The sequence below is a fragment of the Rhincodon typus genome, chromosome 2 (assembly GCF_021869965.1).
Source record: "Rhincodon typus isolate 14 chromosome 2, sRhiTyp1.1, whole genome shotgun sequence".
Classification (NCBI taxonomy): Eukaryota; Metazoa; Chordata; class Chondrichthyes; order Orectolobiformes; family Rhincodontidae; genus Rhincodon; species Rhincodon typus.
Genome location: NC_063333.1, coordinates 79,490,584 through 79,507,203, shown reverse-complemented (window position 1 = coordinate 79,507,203; position 16,620 = coordinate 79,490,584). Strand labels below are relative to the sequence as shown.

The window sequence follows — 16,620 nt, the reverse complement described above, 5'->3', positions numbered from 1 at the left end:
CTCCCACTCCAAGCCCCACCCCCATCTCCTACCTACTAGCCTCATCCCGCCCCCTTGACCTGTCTGTCCTCCCTGGACTGACCTATCTCCTCCCTACCTCCCCACCTACACTCACCTTTACTGGCTCCATCCCCGCCTCTTTGACCTGTCTGTCTCCTCTCCACCTATCTTCTCCTCTATCCATCTTCTATCCGCCTCCCCCTCTCTCCCTATTTATTTCAGAATCCCCTTCCACTCCCCCATTTCCGAAGAAGGGTCTAGGCCCGAAACGTCAGCCTTCCTGCTCCTCTGATGCTGCTTGGCCTGCTGTGTTCATCCAGCTCTACACCTTGTTTTCTCAACTAGTGATGGAAATGCCAGTGCTGAAAGACTCTAACATAAATGATGAAATGACCCTGCTGATGAAATGAACATGACACCTACACACATCAATCATGAGACCCAGAGGTCAACACCAACGTAACGATAGAAATAGAGCAACGATGGCTGTCATAGCAACAAATGGCTCAGGAACCAGTGTCCCTGGCAAAACAATATTACTCAGATACACAGCCAATGACAGTAACACGCACATTGTTATGGACTAAATCAACCCCCTCAAAATATTAAGAAGATAGTCTAGACCCCAAGTTTTTCTTACTGTAGAAGGCAAGTGCAAGGCTTTGTATCCCAGATGTAATTTGATTGGCCAAACTAACAGGCTCAAAGCAAAATACACTTCATTCTTATACTACAGTTAACATACAGACAAAATAAGAAATAAAAATAGCTCAAATGTACCGCTATCAAAATACTTAACAAGATAATATATATGTTAACTACCACTGATTAGCAGTTCCATAACAGTAACATCCTATAAACACACCCTTGGCAGAGGCAAATTCAATAAAATAGATTGTCTCATATGCAATTCTAGCAGCAGGAAGAGAACCCAAACTTTTAGCTCTAACAGAGAGAGGAATAACAATTTGTATATCCAGCTTCAAGATCCCAGCAACTACTGAAAGTTAAATTAAAATCCTGGTTCTGTGGGAGCTTGACCTCATCCTGTCATGCTGCTTCTATTGTTCTGTTTTTGAAAAAGAACCCCAAGAACTCACAAGCTGTGTACATTTTTTCATTTGAAACAGACTGCTCGGAACCTCTGTCTCAACCTTTCTTCACAAAAAAAGCAGGACAAAATACAGCTCTTAAAGCCATAGTATCATCACAACGCATACCACAAACATACTGGGATGATTTAAAGACACAAAGGGACTACACTTAAGGTTCATCAGAAATTTTTCCAGGATGCCAGGACTGTCCTTTGAAGAGAGTTTCCCCTGGTTTGGGAGTCTAGAACCAAAGGGCGCAATTTAAAAATCAGGGGGATCCACTTAGGTCTGAGATAAGGAGACTTTTTTTTTACTCAAAGAATACTCTACCACAGAGGGCCATAGAAGCTGAGGTTTTGCATATGCTCAAGTTAGAGTTTAATAGATTTCTGATTACCAATAGTTTACAGGGTAAAAGAAACTGAAGTGTTTAATCAGCTATGTTTGTCTTGAATTATAGGGCAGGCTGATGGGCTGAATGGCCTACTCCTGTTCCTATGTTTTTAAGGACCATGTGTGCAATGCATATGCAGAGATTGACGGAATTAACAAACTGCTAAGGCATGAGAATGATGGTGTATAAAGTTGGTAAGTTGGGAACCCAATATATATGACAAAAAGCAGTACAACAATTTATTGGACTCATCAGCTATTTAGTAAAATTCTTGCGTGATTTTTTTTCCTTTGTTTTATATACAAAGGGGATGCATGGATTGAAATACAATCATTCTTAAATATCTATTCCAGTCTTCTGTGTTCATGTGACCTCTACAAAGAGGCACAGGCCTGTTAGACAGACAACTTAGGCTTCACTACAAGAAAGTGTTGATCACACTCAGAACACACTGCACCGTGGAATTCCGCAGTCATTTTCCAACATGACATGCCAGTACACTTAGGACCATAAGATGTAGGAACAAAAGTAGGCTATTCAACCATCAAGTCCACAACAGCTTTCAATGACATTATGGCTAATCTGACAATCTTCAACTTTCAGAAAGCACCTCCCACAGAGGCTGAAGGGGTCTCCAGGCTCCCGACCAGCTGCCAGCAAAATCCTGCAGTCAGAAACCAGAGATCTGTTTCAAAATCATGAGATACCTGGACTGAGTAAATAGGAACAAAATGTTTCCACTTCTAAAAGGATTGAGAATGAAGGGGCATAGACTTAAAGTAGTTAGTAAAAAGAAGCAAAAGTGATATGGCAGAAAGACATCGTTTACACAGCAAGCAGTTAGGCTGTGGAATGCACGGCTGACAGCTTGTGAAGACAGGTTCAAATCAAGGTAGCCTTGAGGGAATCAGGTGGTATTTTTTGGAACGAAACAGTGTGTTGCATTACAGGGAGAAAGCAGGAGAATGACAACAGGTAAGACGCTTATGTGGACAGCCAGAGTAGACATGATGGGCTGAGCAGTGTTTCCCTGTACTGTAACAATTCTGTGAGCAAAAAATAGCTAGCATTAAACTTTAAAATCGAGTTTCCTTCTGGCATTGTTTACAAATAACAGAAACAGCATAAGGTGGCAATAGATGATTGTGAAAAGAATATGCATGAAAATACAGCAGTTTTCTCCCTTGAAGAAACTGTGATTTAATTACTTTATTGCTGGTACCACTGTTAATTCCCCTTTGGCAATTCTCCTGTAATTTTATCTTTGCTACCTGGATCATATGATTGGAGGCTTCTGGGATATGTACTGTAGGATAGCACTGATGAGTCCGGATAGGTAAAGCATTGCTTCTAGATACCTATATGCCTTTGATAAAGCTGACTATAGAATGAGATTCAACATATCTACACTTGACTCAGCCTTAGTGCATGGGTGTCACAAATCAACATTACATGAGCTCACCATGTTGTATTTCCACTCTTTATTCCGCTTTAAGTAAGGGTACCTCCAAACTAAAAACACAATACCATGTACATGGAGGCAAACATTATTTTGTGCTGTTAGCTATGTGGCCTATGAAATACCCTTTGAATGCTGTATGTCAAGGTGCAAAGCAGATAATGACCCTCAGGACTGTAGGAACGCCAGAAATTCAGAGAAGTTATTTTGCACATTTATTTTGCTGCCTTAGTAAGTAGCAAAAGTGAAGAAGACATTGGCTCTACTGAATTATGAAAATTGTGATCTTCATCACCACCTTTAGGCAATACACCAACTGACACCGCAAACATCATCACCAGTGCTAGCCTGGACAAAGTCGAAAATATTATGCTGTCTTGAACAGCACCATCCGTACATGCAAAATCTGGATGTTGTCCACAGGTGCTCCTGAAGGAGATAGCCCAGCCTTCACATGAAACCTCAACTGCCTGAGACACATCTCTTTTGCAATTACCAGATACCTGTGGTTAGCATAGGAAATGTACGATGTAGCAGAGCAATGAGACTCTATAGTGGCAAAAGTAAGCTGACATTACTGGCAGTCTTTTCCACAAGCTTTTTCTCCTTTGCCAAATTCAGTGCGATGAATGCAGCTGGCACAATGCACAAAAAAGTAACACGGGAAAGAACAGTGAAACCAATCCACCTTTCAAATGAAGACTGCCAGGGAGTGATATTAACTTTCAATGAAAATATAGGGTAGGCAACATTGAATCAGCAAACTTACCGAAAACGAAAATTGGGTAAATTGCATAATTGTCAATCGGATCATATCAGCCATTTTATGCAATCACTAAAAGTTGAAATAACCCTCACTTTTCTTCCTCAAACTTCTCCAGTAAGAAGTTATACTAAGTGAATGAGACAAAATTTACTCCACCATAGGTTTCTTACTGCTGTGATGCGGGGCACTCCCCACTGAGAAATCCAAAATGCACAAATGGAAGAAATCAGTACTCATGTTTCAATTTTCCAACACTAACAAAGTTGATGGTAAGCAAACTCTGTGGAGTGAGTCTTCTCATTTTGAATTGAAGTGCTTTTTTTGAGTGAGATTCACAGGACCTGGTACACCATGATTCACAGCAACTTTTCTAATGCAATCTTCCACTTTTCATTGGACAGCTAACAGGAAACAGAATAGGCATAAATGGATCATTTTCTGCAAGGCAAGATGTAGCAAGTATTGTATCACAGAGATCAGTGCTAGGGCCTCAATATTTTAGAATTTATATAAATGATTTGGATGAAGGGACTACAGGTGTGGTAGCAAAATTTGCTGATGGAACAAAAACAGGTAGAAAATTAAGTTGTAAGGAAGACATAGGAGGCTACAAAGGTACATAGATAGGTTAAGTGAATGGGGAAAGATTTTGTAAATGTAGTATATTGTGGGAAAATTTGAAAATGTTCATTTTGGTGCAAAGAATAAAATGCAAGCAAATGATCTAAATGGTGTGTGCTTGCAGATCTCTGAGATGCAACAAAATAGGTTGTTTTGATCCTTGAATTGCAAAAGATTAGTATTCAAGTACAGTAAGTAATTAGGAAATCTAATAGAACATTATTGCGTACCAAGAGAAAAATGTAATATAGAAGCAAGGGTCTAGGCCCGAAACGTCAGCTTTCCTGCTCCTCTGATGCTGCTTGGCCTGCTGTGTTCATCCAGCTCTACACCTTGTTATCTCAGATTCTCCAGCATCGGCAGTTCCTACTATGTCTAATATAGAAGCATGCAAGTTATGCTACAAGGCACAGGTGAGACCACATTAGCATTACTGTACAGTATTGGTCTCTTTATTTTAAGGAAGGATGTAAATGCTTTGGAAGAAGTTTACAGAAGGCTTACTAGACTAATGCCTGGCATGGACAGGTTGTCTTATGAGGAAAGTTTGGACTTGTATTGTTAGAGTGTAGAAGAGTAAGAGGTGCCTTGATTGAAACATATTCAGATTCTCAAGGGGCTTAAGAGGATGGATGTGAAAAAGGTGTTTCCTCTTGTGGATGAATCTAGAACTATAGTTTATGATTTAAAAATAAGGGTTTCCTACTTAAGACAGAAAAGCAGTTTGTTTCCTTTCAAAGGTAAGAAGCTTTTGGCACTGAAAAGGTAGTGGAAGCTGAGTATTTTTGATGGATGGATTTTTCTAATCAAGGGGTGAATTTTTTTTGTGAGAGTCAAGAATGTGGAGTTGAGATCACAGTCACATCAGTCATAGTCTTGTTAAATGCCTGGACAGGCTCAATGGGCCAAATGGCCTACTCATGCTGCTAACTAATACTTAGAACTATATATATCATTGCATTCTTGCATATCATATCTACACCCCAATTTCTGTGCATTATGAAAAAATAGAATAACTGGCCAAGAAGAGGAGACTTAGACACCATCTGAACTATGAACTTGCAAGCAGTAAGTGTGGTCCAGGGCTGGAAAAGGTGGGTGGAAGGGAGAAATTTGGCAATAGAATGGCAAAGCTTGATGACATCATTACTTTAGTAGGAATAACAGCAAAATGGACTATTATTTAAATGGTGAAAAATTGCAGCATACTGCTGTGCGGAGGGACCTGGGTGTCCTTGTGCATGAATCATAAAATGTTGGTCCACAGGTGTAGTAGGTAATTAAGAAGCAAATGGTCCTTCATTGCTGGAGGGATGGAGTTTAAAAATAGGAATATCATGCTGCAGCTGATAGGGTGCTGGTGAGTCCACACATGGAGTACTGCGTACAGTTTTGACCTCCTTACTTGAGAAAAGATGTACTGGCACTGAAGGGGGTGCAGAGAAGCTTCACTAGGTTGATTCCAGACTTGTGAGTGTTGGCTTATGAGCAGAGATTGACTATACTTACTGGAATTTAGCAGAATGAGTGGGGGTGGGGGGATCTTGTAGAAACGTATAAAATTATGAAAGGAATAGAGAAAAATAAAAGCAGGGAGGCTGTTTCCACTGGTGCGTGAAACTAGAACTAGGGGGCATAGCCTCAAAATAAGGAGGAGCAGATTTAACACTGAGTTGAGGAGGAACTACTTCACCCTAGGGTTGTGAATCTGTGGAAATCCCTGCCCAGTGAAGCTGTTGAGGCTGCATTGTTAAATATTTTTCAGGCAAAGGTAGATAGATTTTTGGACAGTAAAGGAGTTAAGGGTTATGGTGAGTGGGTGGGTAAGTGGATCTGAGTCTATGAAAAGATCAGCCATGATATTATTGAATGGTGGAGCAGGCTCGAGGGGCTAGAGGCCTACTCCTGCTCCTATTTCTAATGTTCTTACATTCATATATGCAACTTTTCACACAAAGTCAGACCTTCACAAGGAGTTGGTGATTATGATCCAAAGAGGTGGGAAAATAAGAGATTCTCAAAGCAGGTCTCACTGTAACCAGTTGTAAGGTGCAAATAGTAGAGGACTGGAAGATCATCAGCCCATTGTTTCAGCAAGGACACTACTTAGGAGAGGGAGAACAGAAAAATATGTTTCTCTCCAAGAAAGAACAAACGCTAAATGCTTAATAAACAGACAGTCATTTCACTTAAACTCACCTATTCTTGCAGATATAGCACCAGAGAAAAGTAAACTGATGAAGACAAAGGAGCCTGGATAGCTGTGTTCATCCAGCTCTACACCTTGTTATCTCAGATTCTCCAGCATCTGCAGTTCCTACTATCTCTGATTTTCTGAAGAAGGGTCTAGGCCCAAAACGTCAGCCTTCCTGCTCCTCTGATGCTGCTTGGCCTGCTGTGTTCATCCAGCTCTACACCTTGTTATCTCAGATTCTCCAGCATCTGCAGTTCCTACTATCTCTGGATAACTTCCAGCTGGAAGACTGGCATAGAGCAAAGTGTTATTTGTCCAGTGAATAGATGAATGACCTGACAACAAATGGCTGAATCATATTGGTGTTAGGGAGTTAGGAATGCAGTCAACTCACATCTGGGTTTGGAGCAGTCTGGTTTGTTAGTGAAACATTAGTATGTGGAGAAACCAGATTGTTGCTCATATCCAAGGGACTGCCAGGTGCAAAAACTGAAAACATACAAAGCAACAAGCAGCCAAAATGCAGGCAGCGAGATACGACTCCAGTAAATATCTGTCCATAACATTGCCATGACAAAGTGAATAAAACTATTCCCATTAGTCTAACAATGGTAGAAATGCTCTTGAGGAGGCTAAGGACTGGACCACTTGTGCCTTGTGAGAATCCTAAAACTGTGGTGTACAGAAACGCTAAGCTCATTCCAACTAGGAAAAGGGATTGATGATAGTATGCATTCCAACCATTTCTGTTGATGTACAGCATCTACAATAAGGTATACATTACATTTTAGTATAAATGCCAAGCAGGTTTTGCTGAACAAGTAATCTGGCATTTCGGTCCATATTGGTTGAAGAGTTTGGGGTCATTTCTGATCTGCTTTCACATCCATGCTCAGTACAACTGCTGAGCATCTATGAACAACATACAATAATACTAAGCAAACAATCTAATATACAGTTCAATAATGAAACTTTCCATTACTTTCAAGTTGTCTTTTTCAAACTTTTTTTACAAATTGAATCTTCTTAATACAATTGAAAAGCAAAGTCACAAGAGATTTATTTGAATAATTTTATTCAAACTAGAACAGACCTATTAGAAACTGATTGGCAAAAAATTTACCATGACCCTAAATGCAATGAAGGTTAATTTGTGGTTAACATAAGTACTCTTCCAATTTCTCAGTCCAGAGTCATTGTGCAGAGTGTGAAAATGAACTGAACAAACCAAAATAATTCCAAGTTCATCTCCTCAACATCTCTGGACTAAGGAGGAGGGACAATTCAGTCAGTGCAGCATATCATGATGCCGAAGTCAACTTTTTGGTGCCCATTCTGGACTCTGAACATGTGTGAAGTGCCTTGCAATTTCTACCACAGTGTTTCTCATGTCTACATATCACAATAGATTGTGAAGAATGTATAGATGTAATAAAAATGTGGTTCTGATTGATGAAGAAATAACAAACTTACTATTCTTTGTCGTGCTTTTCACACCTTTACGTTATTCCAAAGCACATCAGTCACTGAATTACTTTTGAAGTGCAGTCACTGTTGCTTTGCAGCAGCCAATTTGCAACAGCAAGGCCATGTAAATAGAAAATGAGATAAATAACCTTTTATCTTCTGTGCTTGTAGTCGGTGTGGACTTGTTCTTTCAAAATGGTTAAACTGGTCTTCTTACCGTTCTGGTCCAGCATTAAATGTGAGAGCAGGGGTCATTCTGTAAACTCTTGACAGACAAATAAATTCAACAGTGAAACTAAGGTCCAGCCAAGAATAAGGACACAACTAATTACATTCGATGCTGAAGATGTGATCTGGTCCACAGTCATTGCAGCAGGACAATGACAACTTTGGACTATTCTTCTCATAACACCATTCATTTCTGTAATTAATATATGAAATTAGGGCAAGATAATAATACTAGCCATATACTTAGGCATCACGTTGTCAGGATAAATGAACTGTTTACACTCTGTGCTGTAATGGGAAATCCTCTTAGGACCTTAGTGATTTATGAGAGGATTTCTGCAATTCAGTCCTCATTTCAAAATTCATGATCATTCAATATGTTTTCATTATAACTTGAAATATCTTAATGACAAAAGGTAAAGCATGGAGTTAATATCCAGCAACATAATTGTCTGGATTTTGCTCTGTGGCTTTTGCCATTCACCTCATGAACAATTACCAAGAGACTCTTTGCAGACTTGTTAGTGAGGAAGTTCCACTAATCTGACATATGTTTCAGTAGGGAATCAATGAACTGGACATGCATCAGCAAGACTCTTCAACTAATTGTATTGTAGTAACCATACTTAACAAATCAGACTGCAAACCAGGAGGTAAAAGTAGGAAATAAATTATGTTTAAGTTGTATACAAATGAAATAAAGACGAGGAAATATAGATGGAAATAAGGAAAGAGAGTGATAATAAAGGCAAACTGAAAAACTGAAAAAGAAATTTGCAACATTATTTTTGGGGAAATTAAATTACACAAAAATAAAATTATTTTTCCTGGCTCAAAAAGGGTTTCTGCATTAATGATCAATTATCATGCTATTAAAAACCCACTTAGTGCTAAACACACCAGTCCTAATGTTTTCAGTCATCTTTAAAGCAGAACTATTGGGTATTAATAAGTTTAATATAAACATATGACTTATAGCAAAGAGGTTTATTCATTATAATGGTTTAATTGCAGAGTCAACTGATAAATCATAGAATCCCTACAGTGTGGAAACAGACCCTTTGGCCCAACAAATCCACACCAACTCTCAGAGCATCCCACCCGGACCCATCCCCCAATAACCCACCTAATCTACATAGCCCTGAATACTACGGCCAATTTAGCATGGCCAATCTACCTAGCCTACACATTTTTGGACTGTGGGAGGAAACCGGAGCACCTGGAGGAAACCCACGCAGACAAAGGGAAAATGTGCAAACTCCACACAGACAGTCACCCAAGGGTGGAATCGAACGCAGGTCCCTGGCACTATGAGGCAGCAGTGCTAACCATTAAGCCACTGTGCCAACCATTAAGCCACTGTGCCAAAACAAAGCACTCTGAGGACGGTTTGTTATATCTGACAGAAATATTTGGATTTTCAAACTTAACTGTGGATTTGCAGGTGATAGATGTCATCAAATAATAACCTGGTGTCATGTGATTTCTGACCGTACCCACCCCACTCCAACACTGGCACCTCCACATTATGATTCACCCTGTGAGAATGATGGCTGCTGGTAACTTCTTTGTTATTACATCAACACTGTCAGGGGCATTATTTTAATGACTAGTCATAAGAACAGTTTATTGCTATGAAGAAAACTAAATTTTAAAAAATGATTTAAGGGAGAAGTTCTTTTCACCCCTGGAACAGATGAAAAAGGACATGGCAAGCAAGTAGGTAGAGATTTTTTTTTCCTTTATTCATTCATGGGATGAGGGCATCACTGGCTAGGCCAGCATTTATTGCCCAGACAGCAGTTATGAGTCAACCACATTGCTGTGGGTCTGGAGTCACATGTAGGCCAGACCAGGTAAGGATGGCAGTTTCCTTCCCTGAAGGGTTTTTCACAACATTCAGCATCATTTGATTCTTAACTTCAAATATTTATTGAATCCAATTCAATTCAACTTCTGCCATGGTGGAATTTGAACCAGAACATTACCTGGGTCTCTGGATTAACAGTCCAGCAATAATACCACTAGGCCATTGCCACCCCTGTATACACAGGCAGTGAGTGTGTAAAGAAGTCATCAGATAAATCCTTGTCCGTCATCAAGGCAATGGGAGCATTGATGCCATGTGAGTTGGCAGAATTGACGGATGGCCGTATATGTAGGCAGGAGAGTTTATACAGACGGCAAGGTTAGGAGAATATAGAGGGAAAGTTGACCTGAATTGGAGTTTCAAATCATTAACAGAGGCTAGAAAGGAAAGGACTGAGGATAACTCAGTAGAAATCCCAGGAGAGAGATTTGGGGCAAGACACAGTAGAGAACAAGGACAATGAAGAGAAGGGAAAAATAAGTGGAACAAAGTGAATTGCTCAGAGAAGGATAAGGTGCTATACATGTGGTGACGTAGAGAGTTAGGAGAACAAAGTGTATTGTTGAGCAGATGTAGAAGTATAACAAGTCAGGAAAATTCAGTAAGAGGTGTAATATTACCCTTTAGAGCCAGGATAACTGTGCTTTTCTATAATAAGTCAAGGTCCAGTTTCCCAATTTAACAGACATCCTGGAGGCCAATGCAGAGAGTGGTAGGACATTGATTACTGCTCTGTGGCATATTTTAAGGGAAAAGCAGAAAATGGGAGGCTTAGGAAGGAATGAGAGATTATCCCACAGACATATGGTTGTCCAGAAGGTCAGTAAGATAGGAAGACTGCAATTGGAGTTACTATGCTTCAGGTAAAAGCAAGAGCTTCCTGAATGACCTAATCAAGGAAGACTGAGTGGTGTGCATGTTTATCAGCTTATTCAAAGGGATTCAACCCATTAAAATTCTGATATATATGTGCAAGGTTTAATGTCATTAATTCACACAGAAGATTACAAGATAATAAGAACATGAATTTCCATGAACAAAATTCAGAGGCATTAACAATGTTGAAAATTTATTTAAGATTATTTGGCAACAGAATGTTATTTATTTCCCGTAAGTTTATAAAACAAAACCAATTTCATAATGACACATGATTTCAATTTCAAGAAAAAACACATTAAAAAATAATTAATTCATAATAGCATTTTCCTCACAATGGTCTTCATTATGTACGTAACATTAACATTATTAGTCAGTCAGACCAATTACCTGTCGTGAATGTGGGAAAGGGTTGTAATTATCACCAGCTATGTATTTTGCATAACCAAATTTCAGATGAAGGAAATATAAGACTATTAAGATTCAGCTCAGGAGACAAACCATTAATTATCCACTCTCAATAGTTTCAGCTGCACTTAGGTAAATGGATTCAGCATTTTTATCCCCTTAGAGAAACAGTAAAGACAGCTTCAATCACAATCAAACTTAAAGGCAGAAGATGATAGATTTTACCACCATTACCACATATGTAGAATAGAATAGAAGAGAATAGAATATCCTTTACTGTCGCATATGCTGCAGTACAGAAGTACAGGAGTACAGTGAAAAGATTTTACAATGGCTGCCTTTAAATACACGTACCTACTTACAAATCTTGGATACAAAAGAGGAATAAAAGGAAAAATAGCAACATTGCTTACAGTGTCTAAAAAATAAGTTAGAAAAAAGATAGTCATAACATAGTTAAAGGATTGGCATCACAGTCTGGTAAAGAGTTTCAAATAGCAACAGCTCAGCGCATGGTCTGACCACCTGCACCAGACCCCAGTCCAACAACTGTTCCGCTCCACTCCAAGCCTCCAGTCCACTCCGCACTGGCACTCAGCTGCACCAAGGTAAGTTGTTCTGCTCCAGGACTTGCTTTCCTCTTATGCTGCTCAGGGACTACTTAAATAGTTAATACATTGACACATTAACCTAAAAATATTTTTGTTTAGCACCTACAGTTAGGTAAGCACAAGATGAATGCAAAGAAATAAGCAGTGAATTTGAAACATTGAGTTAAACTGATCTGAATGAATGGAGTCTCTTCAGAACAGTTTGCAAGTATTCAAATTTCTGTCCTTTCAAGCAATTAGCTCATGCTGCTGAGGAAGTGTCAATTCAATTTTCCACACAGAAAGTTTCAATCTCCCAAACATTTTCCAAAGGGAATAGATGAGGCCCAGTTACATTTTATTTTAAAATTAGTATTACTGTAGCTTGAGCCACACAGCATAATTTTAATTCTAAACGTAAAGACTAACCTCAAGGAACAATGTAGAGATTTTGGAGGCCTTATCGTCTATATTACACCATTCTAATCCCGGCAGGTTAATGGAAAAGGCTTGAAAGTGTCGTAAATTTCCACAACGTTCTCATTTCTGCCAAAGTCTATCCATTATTGCAACAGGAAAAGGATATTCAGCCTGTCATAATCAATCAATTAAATCATGGTTGATCTGTAGTTAAAATCCAATACAGCCAGCTTTTACCCAATAGAAATTAATACTTTTAGTCGTAAACATTTCAATGATATAATTTCCATAGCCTTTTGAGGAAAGATTGTTCCAAAGTCTTACTTTCAGCTGCTTTCTGATTTCACTCAAGAGAACTGCCTCTAATTTTGAGAATATGCATTTATCACTCCCGACCTGATCATGAATATGTTCCTCCTATCCTTCATTGTTCATAATTTAGTCTTCCCAACACAACATGGTTCACATGTATCTAAATGAACATATTGATCATGCCCTCCTTGCTGACCACAATGTCACTTACATTGATGTCCGTTCATTTGATTTCTCAGAATTAAGTTTCCTGTCCTTGACTTTCAATCCCTCCAAGTCTTGATCCTTTTTGTATCTAAACTCCTACAGCTCAAGTATGCCATCATGTACACCACCACCTACACTCCCTTCAGCCCACTACTGGAAGTTGCACCTTCAACCTCTTCCACTCTCTGGATGACCCATTCTAAACCCTTCCAGCATTTCATCTTCTTCTCAAGGTGGTAGATAAGAGGCATAGATTACAATATTGTTTCCAAGTTAACTGTTAGCGACTCGCTTTTGCTTTTCCCCATTACCTGGCACTGTTGCCTATAGAACTAAATTTGTTCTAAAGTTATGCTTAACATTTGTAAATGCAAATGATGTAAGGTTTTCGACATAATGTACAAATAAGATTTATATATGTGGTTCTTTGTAGCTGTCTTACCTGCAAGACCACTCCTGTTGCATCCTGTGATTACAATCATCAAGTCTCTATGAATGACAATTGTCAAAGCTGTACTTGCAAGGTTTGCTGCATCTGCTAGACCAATGACCACCATATAATAGACCTCCTTGTGTGAGCTACACTAAACAAATAGACAATAGATAACAGAAAAACTGCTCATTTACTTGTATATACAGTAACTAACATCATTCTTAGCTTTGATCCTTACCTTAAAAATATGGTAATTTATCTAAACTTTTGAATTGCAATGGATAGAATGGGAGTTAAACATACATGCTTTATTTCTCAAATTTATATACAACTTCTCTATCAACATCAAGGCAATACGCTCAAAAATCAATGTTCAGCTTTAATTGTTAAGTTGCTAGCTCTCATAGTAAATTCTGACAACAAAATGCATTTTTTTGTCTGTTCGTACATTAGTAAAAGGTTCTTCTAGTTAAAGGGATGTACAGTATTTCAACTATTACTGCTGTTAGTTGTGTGAGTTCCATGAGTACACTTCAGCTGGCCTGCCAACCTTAGCTTACAGACTACTTTTCTTTTTCAAAGAAGTTGGGAGCGGGTTGGGAGTCCATCCGACCTGTCAGCAAGCTTTGAGTGAATTTTTAACTGAACCACAACACTATCACCCTGCTTCTGGAATTCTGATACAACCAGTGAGCCGAGAAGAATGAAAACCCGTACCTCAAATAAGTTCAGAACGGCTGTCCTGAGTTCTGTGATTCTTTCCTGGAAGTTATTCTGGTAGTGGATGGGAGGCTGAGCCCAGTCATGCAATGTGGGGCATAGGTGCAGTTGTGGAGACTGTGGGCAGACAAGTGGTGCTCATGACCTGGAAGCAAATGTTGAAGAAGGTTTAATGACATCATTAGTTTAATGACATCTCTTACTGTCAGATCTCCCTAGCATTCTTCTCTGAACAACACAGTTTGTGGTTCCAAACATCTCTTTTCTGTGAATGCACCTTCTCGAATTTCCATCTGAAAAGCCAAACTCTTGGTATTGCCATTGTACCCAGACCCCCACTGTCACTTTATAAGTCACTGAAAGAGCAAAGCATGCCTACAGCTACAGAGAGGGGAAGAGAACCGTGGTTATAGCCACCCTCACCGTATGGAGGACAACATCCTGGAGATGAGCAGACTGGCATACACACCACGTGTCAGCAACGGAGACTTGGGAGCATTGCACAAACTCAGTGACGGCATCAGATGATACATTGCCATTTAGCAGTTAACACTAACTCAAGTTGAACTGATACCACCAGTAACTGAAATATGTTGGCATGCATTATGTTGAGTCTATACCGTTTTCAATGTCAGTTTGAGAGTACAAGCTTCATCACCCTCAGAACTGAAAGCATGGCAGCAGGTTTGCTGTGGGAGTCCCAGCACTCTAAAGAAGCACTGCCACATGACTCCTATGTATCCTGCACCAGCCCAGATACACAGCTTCGTGGCTACAGTTGTGAGGGTAACTAGATTGTCGTATGCCACGGTATGCATCACATCTGGGCATGAGTAGGCGCTGAAGGCAGGAACAGCAGTGGACAGTTGCCTTGCCTTCTCTGATCAGTCAAATGTAGGTGCTAATCTAAAGAATGGTAACAACTGGAAATATGTGAGGCCTTGCCATCATTTTCAAGAGCAGTGCATATCCTTGAGATAGAGAGAGACTGGAAGAGTTAATCTCTGACATGAATGGTATTATTTCTCAGAAGATTGCACTCTGTTCACAACCCTGCGGAGTGGCCACTGTTTGGAGAATCAAAGACACAGATCAACCCAGCACATCCTGGCTTTGACTGATGGCCTGCTCATCCTGTCTGTTTAACAATGACAATGAAAAACTGTGCCATGACCATTCAACACCTCAGTAAAATGGAGCAAAACACTCTCAGCTCTTGTGGTTAGCAGAAAGTGCAGATGGACCATGATAGTAAAGACAGAGAAAGGACATATGGCACCTGGAAACCTTCTTAAAGAAGGTTCATCTGTTGCCAATCCACACCTCCCAAGCATTGCCCCACATGCCATCTCCTGATGATCATAAGAATAGCTGGAGCAGTTTTTTTGCCAGGGCTGTCACAGCTCCCAAAACCTGCACCACAGAAATCTCAATATTCAAAGTAAACAGTCTGCCTCCTTCTGTGCTGCAGTAACAGCGTTAGAGCAATAGGAAGTGCAATTTTAAAAAATGATTTACACAAGGGGATTTGCTTGGGTGTGTCTTCCAATGTTAATAATTGTTTGGTAGTTCAGAACCTGATGTTAGATGAAAAAAGAATTTCTGAAGAAGGGTCCCGAACCGAAATATCAACTTTCCTACTCCTCTGATGCTGCCTGACCTGCTGAGCTCCTCCAGCTCCTCGCTGTGTTATTTCGCATTTTGTCAAAGCTTTTCATCTTGCACGCTTCAGAACAATTTACAAGAATACCAATTCAGTGGGGCAAGTCAATATTTATACTACAGGAGAGAGGAGAGTGCTGAATAGTTCACACGTTGGCTCTGATTGGTAGAGGGCTTGCCATTGAGAATGTACCCATTAATGCTGATTGATAGTTAACTGACGAGTACAAGACGAAAAGTTTTAACAAATGTGTATTTTTTCAACAATGTTCAAGGTTAATAGAGTTACATTCATGTCTACTGTAATAAAATAAAACACAATTTTGAACAAACTATTCTCCTGACCTCTACTTTGTTGCAACCCCCATTCAGCCTGGACAGTAGCATCCAGATGAACTGTTGCCACTAGTTCCCCTTTGTTACTGAAGAAAGCCATTTCTTGAGTGCATGGAGTCATCTGTTGTGCATTCTAAACTGCCTGTGGAGGCACAGTGAAGGCAAGGATGAATTGTTTGATTTTGTTAAGACTGCTCACTCTCTCTTTCTTGCCTTTTGAGCCACCTGGATTCTTTGCTGTCCAAAGAAAGCAACACTACTTGAGATCACTCCCCTGTTGGTTCCTTCTGGGGCATTGTTCTCCTGATCTGTGGAGGGCATGCCACATTTCCTGAGATTCATCTTATACAAACCTTCATCTCAATTTACTTCATAGGCAGTGTTCTGCTTTAAGCTATGAACATGACAGCCTTAGAGATTTTATCACCAGTCATTCATACTGCATGCTGACTCCATCTGAACTGGGGTGTCAAAAGCAGCTGTAAGGCCTTTTCTTTTGATTCTTCATCATCCAGCTGTGCCAAAACAAATCCCCCAGAATCTGCAGATGGCAATAGAATGTA

At 39.7% G+C, this 16,620-nt stretch overlaps 1 pseudogene; it reads right to left on the bottom strand.

The window, feature by feature from the left end:
- Window positions 1-1,263: 1,263 nt before the first annotated feature.
- The window catches only part of LOC109925368, a 30,808-nt pseudogene continuing 15,451 nt past the window's right edge, over window positions 1,264-16,620 (bottom strand).